General features: G+C 42.5%; 1 pseudogene; it reads left to right on the plus strand.

The window, feature by feature from the left end:
- Positions 1 to 1,668: 1,668 nt before the first annotated feature.
- Positions 1,669 to 8,553, plus strand: LOC116094900 (annotated as a pseudogene).
- The last annotated feature ends 13,978 nt before the right edge of the window (positions 8,554 to 22,531 follow it).

Genomic DNA, 22,531 nt, shown 5'->3' on the forward strand with positions numbered 1-22,531 from the left:
GGGAATTAATTAACTCGCTTTGGTTCCCAGTGGGTTGTTCTTCCAGCCACCCACCAGAGCCCTCTGGATTCTCGAATGAAAGATACACATATGCCAGCTTAATTTTGATGTGTCTTGGCAATGGCTAGGCAGGTCTTAAACTCCCGGCAGCCAGCAAATACTCCCCTCCAGTATACCTGGGTCAATAACTTTTAAAATCTATATTTTATCTTTGCTTCCCTGGCTCCTTCTGGGCAGTCCTTCCAGAGCACTTTCCTTCTTGTACCTACATTTCAGCTGTTACTGCCTCCTGTTCCTTCCTGGGGTGGTCCGTTCTACCCCTTCTCCTGGCGGCCTTTTCTTCTTCCTCCCTGCGTTCTCCGCCCCCTCCCAACCTAGAAATCTTGCCCCTTTTATCCTGTCCAGCCATTCATTGGCTGTTGGCTTTTTATTGATCAATCAAAAGCAATTGGGGATAGGGACCTTCAGTATTTGGACAAGCAGATTCCCAATTTTGGGGGCCCAAATTAAGACAAAGAATTTGAACCAAGTCCTAACATCAATGTAATATATATACATAGACATATAGACATACATATACATATACACATACACATTTACATACATATACACATACATATACATATACCTAGAAATTCTACTTTTGCTAAATGCTACAGATGTACAAATAGATCACCAATTAGAGCTATTACCTGCAACATTGTATAAAAACTATCAATATGTTTATTAAGAGGAGATTGATTATATAAATTATGGTACAGTGGTACATCATAGGTACATATGGTCCAAGCATAAGAAGAGATAGAACTGCTGCTAGGCAAAGCCCCCATCTGTAAAAATCTCAACACTCAAGAATCTGAGGCAGATGATCATGAATTTAAGGCCATCCTAGACTACAACAAGTTACAGGCCAGCTTAAGATATCTGGTGAGACCCTTTCTCAAAGCAACACAAGAACGAAGAAGCAGAAAAGGAGCAGGAAGGAGAGAATAAGTTATTGATTTATTGAGAGATAAGTGTCTATAAATTATACTAATTAAAATAAGTTAATTGTAACATTTTGTTTTTTGGAAAAAAGATGGAGAATAAATGTTTACTGACTTCTACTTGCATTGCAAACACTGTCATGGAATGGAAATTTAAAAAAAAATCAATACATGGCCTTCAAGAAGGTAAGAATGGTAAATAAAGAAAATATCTAATAAAAAGTAAAATAAAATTAAAATTAAAATTTTTTAAAAATAAGTAGGTAGGAATGGTTCGGTGCCAGAGGTAGATGCTTAAGGGTCTTCTAGGGAATTGCTTTTTGCATGCTTTATGTGTGAAACATGTAAATGAAGCAGAACAAAAACAAAAACTGAAAATAGCATACCATGACCATCCTCGTAATGATGTCATCCAAAAGGAAGATTTGATATCTTAATTGATGTGAAATGATTTTGAAAATTTTGGTCCCATCCCTCATTCTCTATGATTAACATCTCCAGCAATGTTTTTTCTCTGCTAAAATGCAATGTAGAAACAGCACAGTTACAGACTTGAACATTACTCAGGCTGTTCCCAACCTTCACAATTCCTGTTCTGTTTTAGCCTAAGCCATAAGCAATGGCAAAAATACACAGGCGCTTCTTGGAGCAGCTGGTGCTGAGAGAAGCAGGACCAGCAAAGATGAGTCAAGTGATACTGGTTTTCAACAACCATGGGACGCCGTGGCTGGCCGGTTTCTACCAGCGTTTTCCAGGAGATATTCAACAATAGATTATTCGAGAGACGTTCCATCTGGCCTTAAGAGAGATGACAACATCTGTAAATTCTTAGAAAGTGGAAGTTTGGTTGGTGGCTCTGACTACAAACTGATTGACCAGCACTATGTTACCCTCTACTTTGTGTTTTGTGTGGAGGCATCTTGGACCGCATTCAGGTTTTTGTGGAGACTCTGGGTACGTGTTTTGAAAACGTCTGTGAGTTGGACTTGATCTTCCATATGGTTAGGGTGCACTACATCCTCCAGGAGGTGGTAATGGGTGGGATGGTGTTGAAAACAAACATGAATGAAATTGTGGCTCAAACTGAAGCTCAAAACAGGCTGGAGAAGTCGGAGGGCGGCCTTTCAGCAGCTCCCGCAAGGACCATCACCCTTCCTGACTGAGATCCCCAGGAACATCAACATCGGCAATCTCAACATCAAAGTTCCCAGCCTGTTGTCCCACAGTAAGAGCCAAGATTTGAAACTCTACTAAATACAAAACAAACAAAAAGACTTTATATATCCATGTTCATTTAAGAAAATACTAGTAGCGATATATTATTTTTAAGTATACAGCTAATATGTTTGGAGTTATTTAAAATTTATATTGAGAAAAATGTATTTTCACTATTGCTGTAGACGAGCATCTACATAAGACTGTTAAATTGATTGTTGTTTTATATCAAACAACTTTTATAATACTTATTTTTATTGTTATAATATTTTATAAATTTTAAGGAATATGACAAAAAAGATATTGTAGGTATTGAAGGGGGGTCTGGGAGGAACGGTGGTACAAAGGGGAAACAAGAATGTGATTCAATTCTATTTAATTAAAATGTTTTTAAATGTTAACAAATTCAGATAAATTGAAATCATGTAACTTTTCTCATCATAATGCAATAAAAGTTTAAAAAAAAAGTTCCCAGCCTGTCTCAGTTTGTGTGAAGGTGGAGGAGGACTGAGCTGAACTGGAGCTCTTAGGATGAGCAAAGTAGTCAAGTCCAGAAGCAGAACCCCATTGAGCCTTTAGAGTAGCACCCTGGGCCCTGAGCCTTTCACAGAGTGGGAAGGGAATTGGGTGCACACTGCCTGGCCATTCCTGCTACTCTCTGACACACATGGCTGTGGTAGACATCAGGGCACTAAGCCACTGCTCCATTGCCTCCCCCACACAGCTGCCCTCAGGGTCAGGGACTGTGAGCAAGCTACCTGCTTCCCGGGGCCCCACCACTGGGACTGAACACATCTGACTTCCTTTCTAGCACCAAGGGCTTCTGAAATCCTGTATCACTTACTGGGGAGGAGACCAGGGAGAAGGGACAGCTGTCAGACATGGTCAGTGGCAGGTAAGGGCAGGGTGTGTGCCGCCTCTGCAGGTGAGGGCAGGCTGTGTGAGGCCTCAGCAGGTGAGGGCAGGCTGTGTGCTGCCTCTGCAGGTGAGGGCAGGCTGTGTGCTGCTTCTGCTAGGGCCTCTATGCCCTTTGTATATGGCCAAGCATTGTGGTCTGCAGCTGCTGCAGAGCAGTTTCCTTACTAGCATATTCCTAGTCTTGTCACAGGCATCTGTGTGTTGGATGGTTTAAGTCACACTCTGGGTGCATGCACACCACACACACACACACACACACACACACACAGAGAGAGAGAGAGAGAGAGAGAGAGAGAGAGAGAGAGAGAGAGAGACCCCAGAACCTTCTCCCAGAATGTGACGACTGAATCCTTCCCAGGTTATTACTCTTCCTAAGTTTAAAATGCACTATTCTCCTGAAAGAAAAAAAAATACATAAGACATATACACTGCCTCCAGATTCAGCAACATGGCTTCTCTGCTTCAGAAACCTAATGCCTTTGTAGTGGTAGGCTGACAAGGGAGGCACCATGTGCATTAAAAAGTAAACATTTCCATAAGTGGCATGGATGAGAAGACTAGAGTCTACAAGAGAGTATAATTCTTATGCTTAATGTTGAAGCCAAGCCAAGTCCCAAAGGGTGGAGATTCATAGAAGAGGACCCCAGAGGTATTTCAATCAAGACAAAATAATGAGGGAAGACACAGAAGTAAGAAATATTATGGGCTGGAGAGATGGCTCAGTGGTTAAGAGCCCTGACTGCTCTTTCGAAAGACCTGAGTTCAAATCCCAGCAACCACATGGTGGCTCACAACCATCTGTAATGAGATCTGACACACTCTCCTGGAGTGTCTTAAGAGAGCTATAGTATACTCTCATATAATAAATAAGTAAATCTTTAAAAAAAAAAAAAGAAAAGAAAAGAAATATTGTGCCAAACTCAGGCCAGTGAACAGGGGGTATCTCTTCCATACAAGGTGCATAAAAACAAGAGACAGTTAAAAAACAGAGTTGAATGAAACCCCTACCAGAGACTGCTCATCATCTGACCAGAAACGTACTATCTTCCTCTTTATTGAAAAGAATATGGCATTTTTACTAGAAAAATAACAGGGGGAACTAAAGAACATATTTTCTCAGCCTCCCTTGCAGCTAGATTTAGCAACAGGTCAAATGCTAGTTAATGGGAAGAAAGAGGAGAAATTATGATAGTTCCTCAAAAGGAGAAGAAATGGCCCAGAGTATTGTTACCAACCCTGAGCCTAAGTCTGAAAGGAAGAATTTTGGTAGAGAGACCTACAGAAAAAGATGAAAAAAGATGAAGAACAAGTTCTTGGCTCTCCAAGCATAAAATGGTAGCCATGATATTTTGTGAACATTACACACAGAAGTGTGAATATTTTGGTGACCCAGTGACAGTGACAACTTGAGAAGAATGTAGCCTCTTCACACAGAGTATTCTAATACTCTTGACAATCTCTCAAACAGGACTTGCTTGAGACTGCCAAATCTATTCCCAGAATACTGTTGCTGGGAATACTGGGAATACTGTCAGGAATGAGCCACACACAGAAACCCTGAGGGCTTGCTGCTGCTGCTACTGCTGCTCCTAGTATGTCAGAGAACGATGATTAATCTTCATCAGATTGACTGAATTAAGAAATGCTTGACTGAGGCACTTCTCTGGGTGAGTCTATGAGAGTGATGCTAGGGGTGATTCCTGAGAAGGGTAAAGCACCACAGCCTTGAGCCTGTGGTGAAGGAAGCCGGCCCGCAGCTCCACTTCACTCCGTGGGAATTCACGAACCGGGAACTTGGAGACCTGTAAGATAAGTGGGTGGGGAAGAAGAAGAGACACCAGGAAAGGGCTTCTCATCGAGGTGTAATCTTTACTTAGTGAAACGGGATATTTATACAAGAGGCAACTCAGGTATGCATATAGCAACTAGGTGAGAACAGACACTCGGGCAGGATCAAAGCTAAGGGTCTAAGACAAAGGATTCTTAAGGCAGGAAGTAAGATCAAAGTCACGGCTTCCCAGGAAGCTGGGTTTCTGGTTCAGCTTAATTTCTGCAGAGACTCCAGACCCCTGGTGAGTCGAGTCGAGATGCGGTATCTGGTGTCAGTTGGAATTCTTCTGTGAAGACAGCAGGGCTACCACACTGTGGCTGAACAGAGAGGAGCAAGGTAGAAGGCTGAGCACCAGTGTTCCTCATTCTCAGATTCCTGATCCACCGAGATGTGAGCAAGCAGCCACATGCATGCCCTGTTGCCATAGTTGTGAGCAGCTCCCAATATCATGCCTTCCTTGCCATGATAGATTATACCCTCAACCCATGAGGACTAAACACATGGCATCTGGTGATGCTGTGAGGACTACCGCTTGCTGGTGCACTGCATATTCCATCTGCTCTTAGAGGACTATGAGTTGATTCTTATTTGCTGTTTATGTCTGGTTGTCTTGGTTCATTTTCTGCTGCTATTTCAGAACACCAGAGTCTGGGTCATTCATAAACAGCAGTTTATTTCCTCACAGTGTTGGATGTTAGGGTATCGAAGATCAAGGTACCAACAGCTGGTATCCTTGCAGAAAGGAAGGGAGAGAGGGAGGGGAGAGGGGGAAGGGAGGGGGGAGGGGGGAGAGAGGGACAGTGAGGGGGGTAGGGAGAGAGAGAGAGAGAGAGAGAGAGAGAGAGAGAGAGAGAGAGAGAGAGAGAGAACCACTGCCAGGCCTGTTTGTAGTCTCAACAATCCATCTGTAAATGGATTATAAACATACCCATAAAGGGTAGAACCTTTATGACCTAAATACCTTCCATAAGGCCCTACTCACCAGCACTGTTTCAATGAGGATCAAGTTTCCAACACATGAATCTTAGAGCTCAGTCAGGCCATGACTTTGGTGTACCATTGTAGTAAGCATCCAAGTTTGAAATCTGCTTGTACTTTAAAATGAAAGCTACTATTCAGAAGTGCCTGGCTACTCTAAATGTAATGTTCTATGCTTCTATTTATGAAGCCCATGTATTTCAGATTATTTATTCTCCTAAGAGAAAGGGTTAGCTGGTGCTGGGCTGGGCTGTAGCATGGTCGGTAGAGTGTCAACCCAGCACACTAGAAAAGCTGGGCTCAATTCCCAGTGCCACTTGAGCCTGAAATCCCAGCACCTCTAGAGAGAAAGGTAATTGTGGTTACTGTTACAGTGAATACACTTATAATAAATCAGAACACACTAAACACAAAATTCCTTTTGTTTGTTGTTATACATTCAAATGGGACCTTTAGCTAACCCAAAGGAAAAAATCTATATATTATATATGATCTTATAGTATCTATGTATATAAACAACCAATTGTATACTGGTTATTTCCCCCAAATTATTGTAGATCATTTCTAGGAACTTAAACAAACTGGAGTTATTTTTAATCATGTGTGTATACCACATCCTGATAAATTAAAATTTCACACCATATTCATTGATTAAAGTGACCTATTCGATGGTTATTTGGACCAAGTAACTTTTCATTTGTTCACTAGGCAATCACTGAACACCTACGCTGTGCGCGGCCTTTCCCTGGATGCCTTGGTAAATTGATGCTAACGCTAACCCGTGCGGAGTTCTTGCTCTGTGGTAACTCCTTCCAGTATGCCTGCATTCCAGTTTATTTGCACAAGAACTCCCACAAGGAAAAAAACATTCTTTGCTGAAGCTTGAGAAATAAGATTTCCCACAAAGAACAAGGAAGACCAGAAAACAGCATCAGCAACAAACAAGAGGTAAAGAAGCTGCAGTTCGGCATAACCACCACAGGGCTTGTGGAGGAGGACGGTGGACGGGCTTAGCTGGAACCTTGGTCAGGAAGCTCAGGGGTACGGAAATTTAAAGTAATAAGCAGATATAGGTAATAGTTAACACCTCCTCTTTTCATTGGACCTACTGAAGATTTGTGGATCAAATCTCTCTCTCTCTCACTCTCTCTCTCTCTCCCTCCCTCCCTGCCTCCCCCCCCTCTCTCTCACTCATGGGAGTTCTCTTGTGTGTGTGATCATGTATATGTGTATATGGTAAATGTATGTAAATGTTCAGGCATACAGACCCATGTGTGTGCATGTGGAGATCAGAGTAAGATGTTAGGTGTCCTCCCCTATTGCTCTCAGCCTTATCGCCTTGGGACAGGTTCTCTCCCGGAAGCCAAGGCTCACTCTTTCAAGCTCTTGGGATTCTCCTGTGTTTGTATGTGGGTGCTGGAAATCCAGACACAGGTCCTCATCCTTCCTAGGTGGGCAGAATACTAAGAGAAGCAACACGCTAAAAGTTGTAGAGTGAACTTCACCTTGTGGAATCAGGGCGGCTCCCCAGATGGTCTGATGGTGGCATGCGATTGTAGTCTCTTTTGAAGCACCTACGAAGTGTGAGGCACTGACCCAGACTCTGAAGATGCAAGGTCAAGGACAGAATGCATTCCTAGTGAAAGCACACAGCTTGGGGTAAAGAACGACACCCAAGGACCCAAGGTTTTGACAGGTGGATGTGCTGGCTTAGGAATGCTGGAGGTCTTTGGGCACAGTAAGAGAACAATGTGTTTCTGTGAACTGCAGCTTTGGAGGAGAGGGCTCTGGGAGATGAAACAGGTAAGAATCCAACAGGTAACATCAGAGCAGCATGTGCAGATGTGCCCTGAAGTCAGGTGGACCCAGCATGTTCCAGGAGTGCAGAGGGAAGGCTGGTTTTCCTTTCCAGACTTTGTGCTTCTCTCTCTTTCTCTGTAAACTGCATCTCTCTCCCTGCAGCAGTCTTCAGAAATAGATGGGGGAGTGATGGAATTAGAAAAACAAAAAAACAAAAACAAAACCAAGGAGAAGCAGAACTTTAGAGAGAAGAAAATGAGCAGAAAAGTATCGGGAAGAATGGGAGCATGGCAGGGGAATAGAGGGCAGGGCAAGGGCACAGAAGGCAGGACAGAAGACAGGGCAAGGGCACACAGGGCAGAACAGGGGGCAGGGCAAGGGCACACAGGGCAGAACAGGGGACAGGGGGCAGGGCAAGGAATGTCAGTAGCAGGACACACATACACACACACAGCATAACACACAGAGACAACCATGTACATAAACATACACATCACAAACCACTACACACACACACACACACACACCTAACACCACATACACACACCACACACATCATAAACATACATATTCTCAGAGCACAGGTTTTGAGAACAAAACTCAGATTTTTTTTTTTGAAGAGAATGTTTAAGCAGAAATGTGAAGTCCTAAGCTTTCCCATGAGATATCATTTGAAAGCAGGAAACCTTGATTGGTGGATATTGGCATGTTATGTTTCTCAGGTAAAAACTAAGGTTGGGAAGGCTGAGTAGCCATGTTGACACTGGTAACTGAAGGAGCTCATGCCTGAGTTTCCTTTCAGATCTGCAGCTTCGAGGCAAGTAAAGGCAAGCTCTAAAGCACAAACAGCCCACACCCTTCACCTGCCTCATACTTCGCTAAGGTCTCTGAAGCTGAGAAGAGCCATTGCTGTCTGACACACACAAAACCCTGGGAAATTATATCCTAGTCACATTCATAGGTGACCCCTCATCTAGTCCCTGCTTTATAGATTATCTGTGATCGATAATCAAGAAGAAATGAGAGAATAAAATACAAAACCAAGAACCTTTGATCTCCAATTCAGTAATCAATTGCTAATAATTTTAATTTACAACAGAGATAAAGTACATGCACATACATATGTGCACACATACACACATAGACACCATAACACACAGAGACACACATCATGTATATACAACACACACAAACATGCTATTACATACCATTACATACACACACATACAACACCTAACACCACATACACATATCATATACACACACACATCATAACAACACACCTAACATTTCACACCGCATCCATATATCACAGTCACACTGCACACATATCACATACATCACACATACACTCACACACACATACATAGAGTCACACACAGACACCTTAGCCACACACATGCGCACTCCCACACACATGCATACACTCACACATATACACATACACACACTTACACACATACACACTATCTCACAAACAGGGGCTACTGAAGAGTAAGAGACGGAGGTTCAAATGCTAAGAAATGCAGGTTTCTACAATTCATTTGATTCTGAAGTGACAGAAAACAAAGATACATGAACTGGGGGTGATCAGCTAGCCATGTGATGACCTTCATCCTGGGGATGGTCAGCTAACCGCGTGATATCACTTTCTTCTTGGGAGTGGTCAGCTAACCATGTGATCACCCTCTTCTGTCAACTGTCTCCAGAATTTCCACCCTTAACAGTGGCTATCTTACACACTCACATACATGCCCTAAATATGTACATTTTTCATATCTTTTTTTAAAAAACTTTCATTGGTATATGATCACTGTGCATTGTGGCGGACCACTTAAGGATAAATCTAGGCACCAAAAATGAAAGGAAATATGATATTTGTCATCCTGAGACCGACATAGTGTATTTAAATTTATTATCCCTAGTTCCATTCATATCCCTGCAAACAAAATAACTTCATACTTACATAAGGCTGAAAGGTCCACTATCATAGAGCGCAGCTCCTTTGCTACACAGGCTGGTCCCGTAGCTCATCTATTGAGAAGAGCACTGCAGTGGACACTGAAGAGCAGGCATCTCCGTGCTGAGCTGTCCTTTGAGTCAATTCTCGGGGGAAGTGTAGCTCGATCACATGGTTGATCTATTTTTACCTTTATAAAACCCTCACAGCCATAGTGGCTGGACTACTTTACATTCTTACCAGCATGTCTTGAGAACTCCCCTTTGTCTCCATGCTGACTAGCATGTGTGGTTACTTGCTTTGTATATGATTTTTAACAACAACAGTAATAATGCAATGATACCATACATATCCATTCGTGGGTATTAAATATGAAATTATAGCCCGGATACTATTCTGATTTTCACTTGATGAATGTACTATAATTTTTAGTCACTTCTTTATTGATGGTCTTAAAAAGGACTTCTGTTTTTACAACCACAAATGACGTGGTTTTTATCCTTTGTGTGTGTGCTGGGAACAAGAACTCAGGTCCTTGCACGTGCTAGGCAAGTGACCTACCATTGAGCTTAGCCCCAGCTATCACTGAAATAAGACCTGGGCACACCCATGAGCTGAAATTAGAGCTCAAAGTGTTAATAATTTTCTTCATTTTGGTAGACAATGCTTCCTTCTTTAACCAGAACTTGTAAGATGCCAGCCGTGGTGAGGTTACCATCATTCATGTGTAGCCTCACATTCTTAGAGAGTCAAGGTTCACAGTTTTCTGTAAGGAACTATTATTTTTCTGAAACAAACGGGAGGTTTTTATTATTATTATTATTATTATTATTATTATTATTATTATTATTATTATTATTATTAACTCAGTAGAAGCCTTAGAAATTGTAAGACATAGTGAGTATCGCTGGAGTCTCAATGAGAGACAGCAGCGATAGAATCTCAGCTCTGCAGACCCCCGGGTCCCCACGAAAGCAAAATCAGGATATAGCCATTTAGTGGCTTCCATAAAGCCGGGCCTGCAGCTTAGACCCAAGAGAGCTTGGTGCACAGGAGAGAGGGTAGGTGGTGTTTATGAATGCTGCATCCCTGCCAGCACTGTTCTGCCAATGAATAGTCACTAAACTTAGGCCATGTACCCAGCACCCCCATGCTTGAGGAAAGCTCGGCTCCTTGCAAGCTTACTTAAGGCTGCTGCGTGTGAGAGAGGAGGCCCTCAGGTGGGAAGCCTAGGCCTTGTTTGTGTAACTTCCTGATTTCTCCCTGCTTCCACCAGGATGGAGACATGCACCTAGGGTGCACTCAACCCCTTTGGGGTCTCTAGCCATCCCAACAGAGCGTTGCCCACTTTTGTGCCTTCTCCTGCCTTGAGTCAGAGTTACTCAGGTCATGTGTTCACTGAACACTTAAGTTGAACATTTAAGTTTGTCCTGTTGCACTGGGTGGATTAGGAAAGCCAATTTGGAACTGCCACTCACATTGAAGTTTCAAGAACTGAAGAGAGTGAGTTGTGTACTTGACTCCAGGGAAAGATTCTCCAGCTGGAGGGATCGGTTCACCTCTTAAGTCAGCAGGTAACCTGTGAAGGCAGTCTCCGAACAGACCTCACAAGGTGGCAGGCACCTTAAGCTTGTCCCAACAGCTCCCATAGCCTCACATGGCCATGTACAAAGGAAAGGCAACATCTCCTTAGATCACTAACTTTCCGAATGGCAGATCCACCCACTCGAAGCCATCTGTCTCTATTACAGGAATAATATTGGTCTATGGCCAAGATCAGAGTTTGGAGCAGGCATGCACCTCCTGGTTCCTAGAGCTCTGTCCAACATTCTCCAGAAAGAGAGAGAGCTAGGAACCAGGAAGCTCAAGGTGTCTTTGTTGCTTTAGCTGTGCAGTTTCAAAGACTGCATCTGAAATTCAAAGATGGTGTACACCGTTTTGGACTTCACTAACCTGCCATAGAAACAGAACAAAAAGGATGGGATATAGCTCGGTGGTAGAGCTCCTGTCTACCATGCACACATGAGGCTCTAGGTTCAGTCTCTAGTATCATAAAAATGTAAAGCTTTAATTTTAATTAAAATATAATTACATCATTTCCCCTTCCATTTCTACATTACAATTCTCTTTGCTCCCATAGTCCCAACCCTGCCAACTCCTTTTCAAAGTCATGATCTCCCTTCTTTGAATGTATGTATGTATGTATGTGTGTGTATATATATGCGCACACATGCGTTTGCACACACACACAACCTGCTGAGTCTAGTGTTTTTCACATGTATAGGATTTCAGGGCTGACCACTTGATCCTGGATAACCATTTAGGAGGCTCATGTCTGGGAAAGACTAATTTTTCTCTCAACAGTTTAGAGACCTAATGAAAACTATTACCAGTGGAGAGTCTGGGCTGTTTCCAGGTCTTCTTATCAAAACAAAAAACAAAACAAAAACCTGAAGGATTTGTGATGGCTTGCATATGCTTGGCCCAAGGAGGGGCACTATTAGGAATTACAGCCTTGTTGGCGTAAGTGTGTCACTGTCGGCTTGGGCTTTTAAGACTCTCATCCTAGCTTCCTGGAAGCCTGTCTTCTAGTCTCAAGATCTGGATCTCAGGTGTGCCTTCCATTTCTAGACTGTAGTTCATTCTAGATGTAATCAAGTTGACAACCAGGAATACCCATGACAGTATTCTGATAAAACAAACAAACAAACAAAAACAAAATACAATTAATGGATATGGAAGAGCTTATAAGTGCACAGTGTAATATATCCAAGAAAGATGCGGACGGTGATGACGGTGAGCACAACCCACCAACTGTGCTGCTCAGCAAAGTCCTAGATTTTGCTAATATCAGTCAGAAAATGGTTAGGTTTCGTCAGGGTGTGTGCCTTCCTCTTAATATTGATATTTACATCAATAACGGTTCTACATTAGTCCAGCTGAAGACAACAAAGAGAACTTAGGCACAATGGCTTATACCTATCCCAACACTAGGAAGACTGAGCTAGGAGGACTGTGAGTTCAAGCCCACCTTGAAGGGTTAGGGAAGGGGGACACCCAAACACAACAAAAACCTTCTTTCAGTTCAGAAAGTGACATTTTGAGGAGCTGGCGGTCACTAATGAGGTTACCAGGAGCAGAATATGTGCCCATAAAGATGCAGCAGTGGAATTATGAAAGCTCCTAGTGGGAGGATCCCAAGGCCACCCAGGTTGCTTAGCTTTTGTACTAAATAGCTTCAGTTCCCAGGGAGTGGTAAGACACAAAACACCTAGGCCTTCCTAGGGTATAGCTGGGTGTATTTCCCAGCACATAAATGCCAGCCTTACTGAGAAGCACAATCTTAGGACTTCATGAACACAAAAAATTAGTCCTTCCTCATGGGTGCTGCATAATAGATACCTGCTGTCTTTTGTTTTTCTTGTTTAAAAATCCAGATTTTTCTTACCTCAACCCTATAATTTCCATAATATGCCCTAAAAATTGTATACAAAATCCAGAGGTCTCCTTCAAGTATGATTTTTAGATTGGCTTGCTGTTGCCAAGCCAATGGAGAGACTAAAAATTATCTTACGGGAGAGACTCAGTTATGAGTGGATGGATGACAGCTACAATTCTCTGGAATAAGATGATTGTAGAATAGGACTTCCTGCAAGACCAGAGAGTGCATCAGATGGGAAAGAATGACTGTAAAGCAGACCACTGTGTCAGTCACTGAAACAGTTCTCACACACACACACTCGGACTAGCCCAGCTGCACACACTGTTCTCTATGATATTTTCAGCCTGTGTTTTTTCGTCTCTCTTGCCAGCTTTGCTGTGTACATGATCTCTACAGGAATGCAGAAAAACCACCTGAGGGAGAAAATTACCAATCGCTAAAAATTACTAATCACCCTCTCACACTAAACAAATTCCACTGGGGGATTTTAGTTACACAATAGGATATAGGTGCTTTTATTTTTCTTTCCTTTCAGGCTAATGATACAAAGGCATGCCAAAAAAAATAATAATAAGGAAGCATGTCACATCTTAATATGCATTAGCAGGGATATTTCTACATGATAGCATCTAAGTATTAGGCCAAAATAGAGAGAGGCTAGACTGAAAGTCTCTAATGCTCATTGCTGGGTCCTTCAGAAAGAAAAGAGGCAACACAGACTCACACTCCCCACAGCAGGAGACAGTGCCTGCAACCCCCAGGCTGCCCTATAACTCATATGACATGGGGACCTTGTTTCCAGGACACCCAGTTCTCAGAGCCCATGGAGAGCTGGCATCTCTTTTTCACTAAATAGATTACCTTATTATTATGGCGGGCCCACCAATATAGTATAGCATTACTCTATTTATCTCAACTGGCTTTTCATCTGTTTTCTTTAGTCATCTGTAACACTCCAGGCCTATCAGAAGTTGAGGGTCTCCAATGGGCATACTACATATCAGAGAAATTAGTAGAAACAGTAACGTTAAGAGTAGTTGCCGGGCGGTGGTGGCGCACGCCTTTAATCCCAGCACTTGGGAGGCAGAGGCAGGTGGATTTCTGAGTTCGAGGCCAGCCTGGTCTACAGAGTGAGTTCCAGGACAGCCAGGGCTATACAGAGAAACCCTGTCTCGAAAAACCACAAAAAAAAAAAAAAAAAAAAAAAAAAAAAAAAAAAAAAAAAAAAAAAAAAAAAAAAAAAAAAAAAAAAAAAAAAAATCTTTAAAAAAAAAAAAGAGTAGTTATTGGGGGGCTGGAGAGATAGCTCAGTGGTTAAGAGTGCTGACTGCTCTTCCGAAGGTACTGAGTTCAAATCCTAGCAACCACATGGTGGCTCACAATCACCCATAATGAGATCTGACGCCCTCTTCTGGTGTGTCTAAAGACAGCTACAGTATACTTATGTATAATAAATAAATAAATCTTTAAAAAAAAAGAGTAGTTATTGTTTTGATTGGTTATAAAACATGACATCATTCACTATAAAAATGTTTAAACGAATCAATAGTGTAACAGCTTAAAGGGGCATCCTTTAAGCCTTGCTTCCACAGACCATCACACACAGATATATCTTTTGTGTATACATATAAATATAACATCTAAGTGGAATGCTAAAAGTACAGGTCTATAATTTTCTTTTCACTTAGCACTGCATTATAAATGCCTTTCTATGTCAATAAATATGGAGTTACGAACTTCTTTTGAATAGACCCCATGTACTTACTATGCCTGAGAATATACCATAATTAATTCAAATACTTTCATATTGTCTCATTAGTGGTCATATATCTCATTTCTTCTTATTTTTTGTTGTCTTTTTTTTTTTTTTTTTTTTTTTTTTTTTTGGTTTTTGGAGACAGGGTTTCTCTGTGTAGCCCTGGCTGTCCTGGAACTCACTCTGTAGACCAGGCTGGCCTCAAACTCAGAAATCCACCTGCCTCCAAAGTGCTGGGATTAAAGGCACGTGCCACCACTGCCCGGCTCCTACTTCTCATTTTTATTAATAAACTTTATGTGAAGAAACCAAAAAATATATCTTGCAATGTTTTTCTGGTTTTCTTCTGAAAATCAATTTCTAATACAGGAATAATGTTATGAAAGGACATGAACTTTGCATGTTTTGATGTGTGGTGACTATATGCCTTGCAGGAAAGCTAATGCAGCAGACGCAAATTTTCACCAAGCTATATGTAAAACCAATAGCTTTGACAATCTGGTAGATACTACAGAATTTAGAGTCTCTGTTCTTTTTAGTTGCATGAAAGGTCCCATACAATAGGACCTTTTTTCCAAACAAACAAACAAAAATTATAGTTTAAGCTCTAACTATATAACTATATATTTCCTCGGGGTATGCAGTATAAAAACAAATTTAGGTTACATCTGGTATTTTAAAAATAATGGCTAAGTCCTTATTCAAAAGACAAAAATAAAAATCTGTCTAGGGGCAATTGCCCACTGACTCAGGGCTCCAGCAGTAAACTAGGTCTTAACTCTTCTTCTCCCGTGGAAAAGGATGAGCAGCCGCACACCAGCCATCCACTGTGTCCGGACATCACGTGTGAACAGGTGTCACACCAGCCATCCACTGTGTCCGGACATTACGTGTGAACACATGTCACACCAGCCATCCACTGTGTACGGACATCGTGTGTGAACATATGTCACAAGACATACACTGTATACAAACATCATGTGTGAACACATGTTGATGTCCCTGTGACATTTGGCTTTCATGTCAAAAGGCTCTGCCTGAAACTCATCTCCAAATACATCGGTTTTGTTTCTCATCAATGTTTCTTTGGCTGGTGAGAGCCCATGGGGTCTTCCTAAGGCTATCTGGTCAAACAGCTTCCTCTAGATCAGCTGTTGTGCATGGCCCACACATGTGTATTGGAGAGATTTCAACATTCCTATTCTTCACTTAAGCAGAAAAAAAAATCAAAACAACAAACCAAAGAAGCAGATTGAATTGTCCACAGGAACATACACCTGAGAGGGAACTCAGGAGACCCCACAATAGCTTCAACCCTATTTAGATACATGCTCAATGAGATTTGAGATGCAGTTAACAAAACAGTTGCATGAACAGAGCTCTCACTTTCTATCAGACTGTGCAATGATTTACCTGTCAGGGCAATGGACATGCTATGATAATTATGACTATAGTGTTGGAGGGCAAGGATGGACTTGGCATGAACTCTGAGCATTGTCTGCCATTTAGTCTTTATGCAAAGACTTGCATTTTTATTAGGAAGTTGAGCTTTGACTCCAAGACACAAAGAACATGAATCTACAAAAATAGGGCTGGACAGTCTGCTCTGTGGACAAAAGCACCTGATACACAAGCATGAGCCTAGATCCCAGCACCCGTTGTAAAAATCTAGGGATGACTGCATGCCTGGAGCAGCAGTGGAAGGCAAATAAATAGGCAGGTGCCAGGAGCCTGCTGGCTGCCAGCCTAGCTCCAGGTTCAGGGAATGGTCCTGTCTCAGAAGAATAAGGTCTGTCTCTGGCCTTGACACATGTCTATGTATAGGCACACTTGCGCACATACATGTATTCATACTACACATACATGTACCACACATTCATGCACTACACACACACACACACACACACACCAAAACAGAGTTCTCTAGTACCTTCTCCACACACAAGCTCAATGGCTGTTCCTGATGTCTCAGCTCAGCTGTCATTAAATATGAAAGCAATCTTTAATCCTGGTTCTCTTTATCTTTTTATGTATCTGACTATCTATATCCTGTCTATCATCTATCGATCTAGCATCTACCAAATATCTATCTTTCTTTCGTGTAGCTGCTTACCTTTCTGTCATCTATCAATCACATTCATATGCACAATATATTATAAAAATAGTAATGAAAATTCTACCTCAAGGAAAGCCTACCAAACCCGATTTACATTTACATGTAAATCTAACTACAGTACTCTACCCATGGAAAGAGGGGAAATTAGCATCCTTAAAGACAGAACAAAGGCTCTGAGGAGAGGACAGGAACTGCTTCATTGATTTACTTACCATTCATTCATTCATTCATTCATTCATATACAGAGGGCCAGCTCTTGTGTTTCAGTAATATTTCCCCAACCCCAAGCAGTGGAAATAACATACCTCCGCCCAGTATTGCTCACTGTGTGGGTTATGTTTGCTCAAGCATTGGCATGCCAGGACACCAGAGAATCAAAGAGAAACAGCCAGAGTGATTAATTTCTCTTATTTCTCCAAGAAGACTAATTATCCTAAGCAAACCACCTGGAGCGACATGAATACACAATCACGGTGTGTTTGTGAGAGATCACAGAGAAGGAGCGCAGGCCAGCCTTTGTTTCTGGATTTCAAATTCCTGAGTTTGAAGATGGTAACACCAAACCTGACAGAAACCTGTTTCTGTAAGAAATTCGCTCTCACACACTGTTTAAGGCGACTTTCAAACAGTCTGGCAGGGCACTGGACAAAAATGAGGCATGTAACCGGGGTCTCCAGGAAGCTGCTGCTACATGAGGCCCCCAGATAATTATGTTGCGTTCACTGGAGAGCTGTCCTGAGCTATGTCAAGCCATAGCTGAGTGGAACTGAGCCTCAGGAGACCGGGCACTGAGGTCAGGAGGCAGGTATTCAGACTACTGGGCTTCACATCTCCCCGCCCCGCCCCGCCCTGCCCCACCCCGGTTCAGTGGTGTATGAACACCGTGACCCCCTCCCCCCACCCCGCCCCAGTTCAGTGGTGTATGAACACTGTAGCCAGGGCTTTTTCAGTCAGCATAACAAAGGTCTTGAGATGACTGTTTTTCATTGTTTAATTTTTTTTGTTTAACTTACTCACTTTACATCCCACTCACTGGCCACCTCCCAGTCACCCCCTCCTATAATCCTTCTCCCATCCCCCACCCCCTTCTCCTCTGAGCAGATGGGACCCCACCCTGGGTATCCCCCTACCCTGGCACTTCAAGCATCTGCAGGGCTAGGCACTTTTTCTCCCCCCAAAGCCAGACAAGACAGCGCAGCTAGAAGAACATATCCCACGTATAGGCAATAGCTTTTGGAATAGTCCCAATTCCAGTTGTTTGGGACCAACATGAAGGCCAAGCTGCACACCTGCTACATGTGTGTGGGATCTAGCCCATTTATGTTCTTTGGTGGTTGTTCAGATCCTGAGAGCTTCAAGGGTACATGTTAGTTGACCCTGTTGGTCTTCCTGTGGAGCTCCTATCCCCTTTAGAGCCCTAAAATCCTTCCCCCTGTTCTTCCATAAGAATCTCCAAGTTGCATCCACTGTTTGGCCGTGGGTCTCTGTATCTGTCAGCTGCTGGGTGTAGACTCACAGAGGACAACGTGCTCCTGTCTGCAAGCATAACAGAGTATCATTAATAGTGTCTGGGATTGGTGCTTGCCCATGGGATGGGTCTTAAGTTGGGCCAGTTATTGGTTGGCTATTCCCTCAGTCTCTGCTCCAGCACTTGTGCCTGCATTTCTTGTGAACAGGATAAACTTTGGGCTGAAAGTTTTGTGGGTGGGTTGGTATCTCTATTGTTCCACTGGGGTTCCTGCCTGGCTACAGGAAGTGTCCTCCCCAGTGTAGTGAGCCATAGCTAAGGTCACCCCCACTGATTCTTGGACACCTCCCTTATCCCAGGTCTCATCTTGGAGAAGGCCCCCACCTCCTCACCCCCGTCAATTGCAGGTTTTCATGGTCATCTAGTCTAGTCATTGAGATGACTTCTAAGTCTCAGAAGGAAGTGTCCTACTATTGCTTTCATTTGGTAGGAGGGAGATAGGAACTTAGACAAAATAAATTTTTGCTATTGTTTAAAAGTGTCCCCACCAAAGGCTTAGATCAAGGCTATGTATGGGAAGACCTTGCTCATGAAACTGAGGCAGTGGGAACACCCACAGCACTCTGAGATACACACACTAGACAAATTTGACAATCTCCCCCCACCCCCAGCCCCACCCCATGCCATCTTCTTAGAAGGGCCATATGATTAACTTGGGGACATGTGTTAGATAAGACAGACTCAGGTAAGCCCACATTGTCTGCTGCCAATTGGTTGTAGATAGAGCCTCCTCTACTTCATTGGCACTGTCATCATCACCAGAACCAGCTGGAGAGACGAGTGTACTTCCCATCCAAATAGGCTCTACCAAGTTGTACTCACCCACTTCCTGTGCCCAGCTACCCTGTTAAGTGTCACTAGCTCGAGAATAACCAGATCTAAGTACAAATATAAACAGATAAGGAGCCAAGGTCCCAAACCAAACTTTTACCCCCCTCAAACCCAGGTTGACAACTGTTGGCATTATAAGCCAAAGACAGGGCCTACCCAAACTCCAAGGGAGGAAAGTGGAAATGTAATTGTAAGCCAGACCAGTGAGCACACTCCCACCCAAGAGAGAAAGAGGAGAAAAAAGGGTGAGGATCTTAGTTTGAGGGATTCTGAGTGACTGAGGTAGAGGCTAAGAATGTAAATAAAACATGGCCGAAGGACAGGCAGGGTCTCAACATCATGGCAGAAAGGATGCAGGGACGTGGTGAGTGGCACTCATGAGTCTGTGTGACACACAGTTGGTGCTGTCCCTGGTGGACCCACTCTGCCTACATGGCTCCAAAGGACAAGGTCAGGCTTAGCATGGATCATCCAGGCAAGATTCCAGCAAGAGGAGCGGTCTCTCATGACACATGTCAAGGGACTGCAGCCCCATTATTGCAGCATTTCTGCATCGGTAGTTGAAAGAGATACTCTCTAACTTTTAAGCCCCACTTGATTACTACATGGAAAATGGGATTTGTCAATGAATATTCCTAGAAGTTCTCTTCTCCATAATATAGCAAGCTTATGTGTCTTCACTTCCTCTGACTACCTAGAAGAGTTTTCTAAGTAAGGAGATGGGATATCGTTATTTTCTGATTACCATATTCATTAACATTCAAAAGGTAGTTAACACTCTGAAATGCTGGATTTATTCCCTGCCCTTGTCAATCCAATGTGTTAAAAATAGAAAATAAGATCTGATAGAAGCATTTTTAACTTTTGAAAAAGACTCATTTCTATTGTTTTTAATAAAGCGTGCATGTGTGTGTGTATGTGTGTGTGTGTTCTGTCTGTCTGTTTGTGTGTGTCACATGGGTGTGCACATGTGAGTGCAGGTGCTGTCAGAGGTCAGAGGTCAGAGGCGACAGGTCCTACTGGAGCTAGTTACAGGCAACTGGAAGCTACCTGATATAAGAGCTAGGAACTGAACCTGAGTCCTCTGCAAGAGCAGTAAATATTCTTAACTGAGGAGCCGTCTCTTCAGCTCCTGACAGATGCTTTGGTTTTTTTTTTTTTTTCAAAGTTCAAGACTGAAAGACTCAGCTGCATGAATGCTGTCATGGTTAATCTTCCTTGACAACATAGCTGACTGAGAAGCACCTAAGAGATACACCACTGGGCATGCCTGTGAAAGTGTTTACAGAGGTTCAATGGGGGAAGGAAGACTCATCAGATGTGCCGGCCACCATCCCATAGGATTGAACAGACTAGGATAAGTGAGCAGTCACTTAAGCAGTAGCGTTCTCCTGTCTCTGCTTCCTGATCCTTCCAGATGTGAGCCAGCAACCTCAACCTTCTGCCACCATAGTCCGAAGGCATTCCCACCATACCATGGCTTCCTACAGTCATGGCCTGTCCCACCATACCATGGCTTCCCACAGTCATGACCTGTACCCTCAAACTGTGAAGAAAAATAGAACTCCTTCAGGTTGTTTTTTGTCTGGTATATAATCATGGCAATGAAAACCAGGTAATACACATTTATAATTTTCTATATGGTCAAATACACATAAGAAACAAGAACTAAAATATACCAGGCATTAATGTTTGAAACATAGGAGAATGAAAGATCATGCCTTAATATATGAGTAGTATATAAACAAAAAACAATGTAGAGATAATCAGCAATAGAATTAAAAATAAGATATGAAAACAACAAATAAAATATATGGGAGAAGTGATCACAGCCATCAAGACATTCTAGTTAGAACAGTATTTGCTGGCAAGAACACCAAAAACACTGCTTTCTACTTTCCTTCTATTTTCTTCTTTTTTTCCTCTTATTGAAAATGGATTTCCCCCCTCACATAACATATCCTGATTATGGTTTCCCTCCCCCAACTCTTCCAAGGTCCTCCCACCTCCCCTCCTTCTTGACCCACCACTTTCTATCTTTCATTAGAAAACAAACAGGTTTGAAGTGATAATAATAATAAAATTAGATAAAATCCAACACATAGGAATAGCACAGAATAAGGAAACGGAAGGAAAAGAATCCAGAAAAGGCTCGAGAGACAGGTAGAGGGACGGAGACACACTCATTTGCACACTCAGGAATCCTATAAAAACACTAAACCAGAAGACATTATTTATATATATGCAAAGAATCTGTTAGGCAAAATGAGAGAAAAATATACACTAAAAATAAAAAATAAGAAAAATTTTAAAAATTGAAAAGAAAAATGACATAACATTATGAAACAACAACAACAAAATGTCTCCCAAAACTCAATTGGGTTCCTTTTCTTTTGGCCATCAACTGCTAGGCACACAGCCTACCCATTGGAGTAGCACTTTGTTCCCTAGTAACACTCCCTTGGAGAAAACTAGATTTTCATTTTCAAGTGGTTTTCAAATGGAGACTGGCTCTGGGTTAGGAATGTTCACTTCTCCTTTCTGCTCTAGAACTTCATCTGGTTTAGACCTGCTGAGGTCCTGTGCATGCTGCCTCTGTCTCTGTGAGTTCATATGTGTCTTGATCATCTTGATTTAGAGGGTCTTGTTTTCTTGGTGTCCTCCATACCCTCTGGCTCTATATTCTTTCCACGTCCGGATCAACAGGGTTCCCTGGCCCCTAAGGGGAGGAATTGGATGGAGAAATTCTGTTTAGAACTATTCCAAGCTCTCTCACTCAGTGTGATGCCTGGCTGTGGGTCTCTGTGTCTGCTCCCATCCGCTGCTTGAGGAAGCTTCTCTGATGACAGCTGAGCAAGGTACTGAAGTATGAGTATAGCAGAATGTCATTAGGAGTCATTTTATTGCTACACTGTTTTGTTTGCTTGGTTGCTTGCTTTGTTTTGCTTTTAAGAACAGTAGTATTTGGTTTTACCCTAGGTGCCTGGACTAACTAGTCTAAGGTTCATGGTCACCTAGTGTCAGGTATATTTGTATGTATATAAATACATTCCATGTGTATGTAAATATGTATATAAATCCACTTCATCTTATGGAGTGAGCCTTAGGCCAAATCAGATATTAGTTGGTTACTCCCATAAGCTTTGTGCCACCATTACCATTTGTGCTAG

The sequence above is a fragment of the Mastomys coucha genome, unplaced genomic scaffold (genome assembly GCF_008632895.1).
Source record: "Mastomys coucha isolate ucsf_1 unplaced genomic scaffold, UCSF_Mcou_1 pScaffold17, whole genome shotgun sequence".
Classification (NCBI taxonomy): domain Eukaryota; kingdom Metazoa; phylum Chordata; class Mammalia; order Rodentia; family Muridae; genus Mastomys; species Mastomys coucha.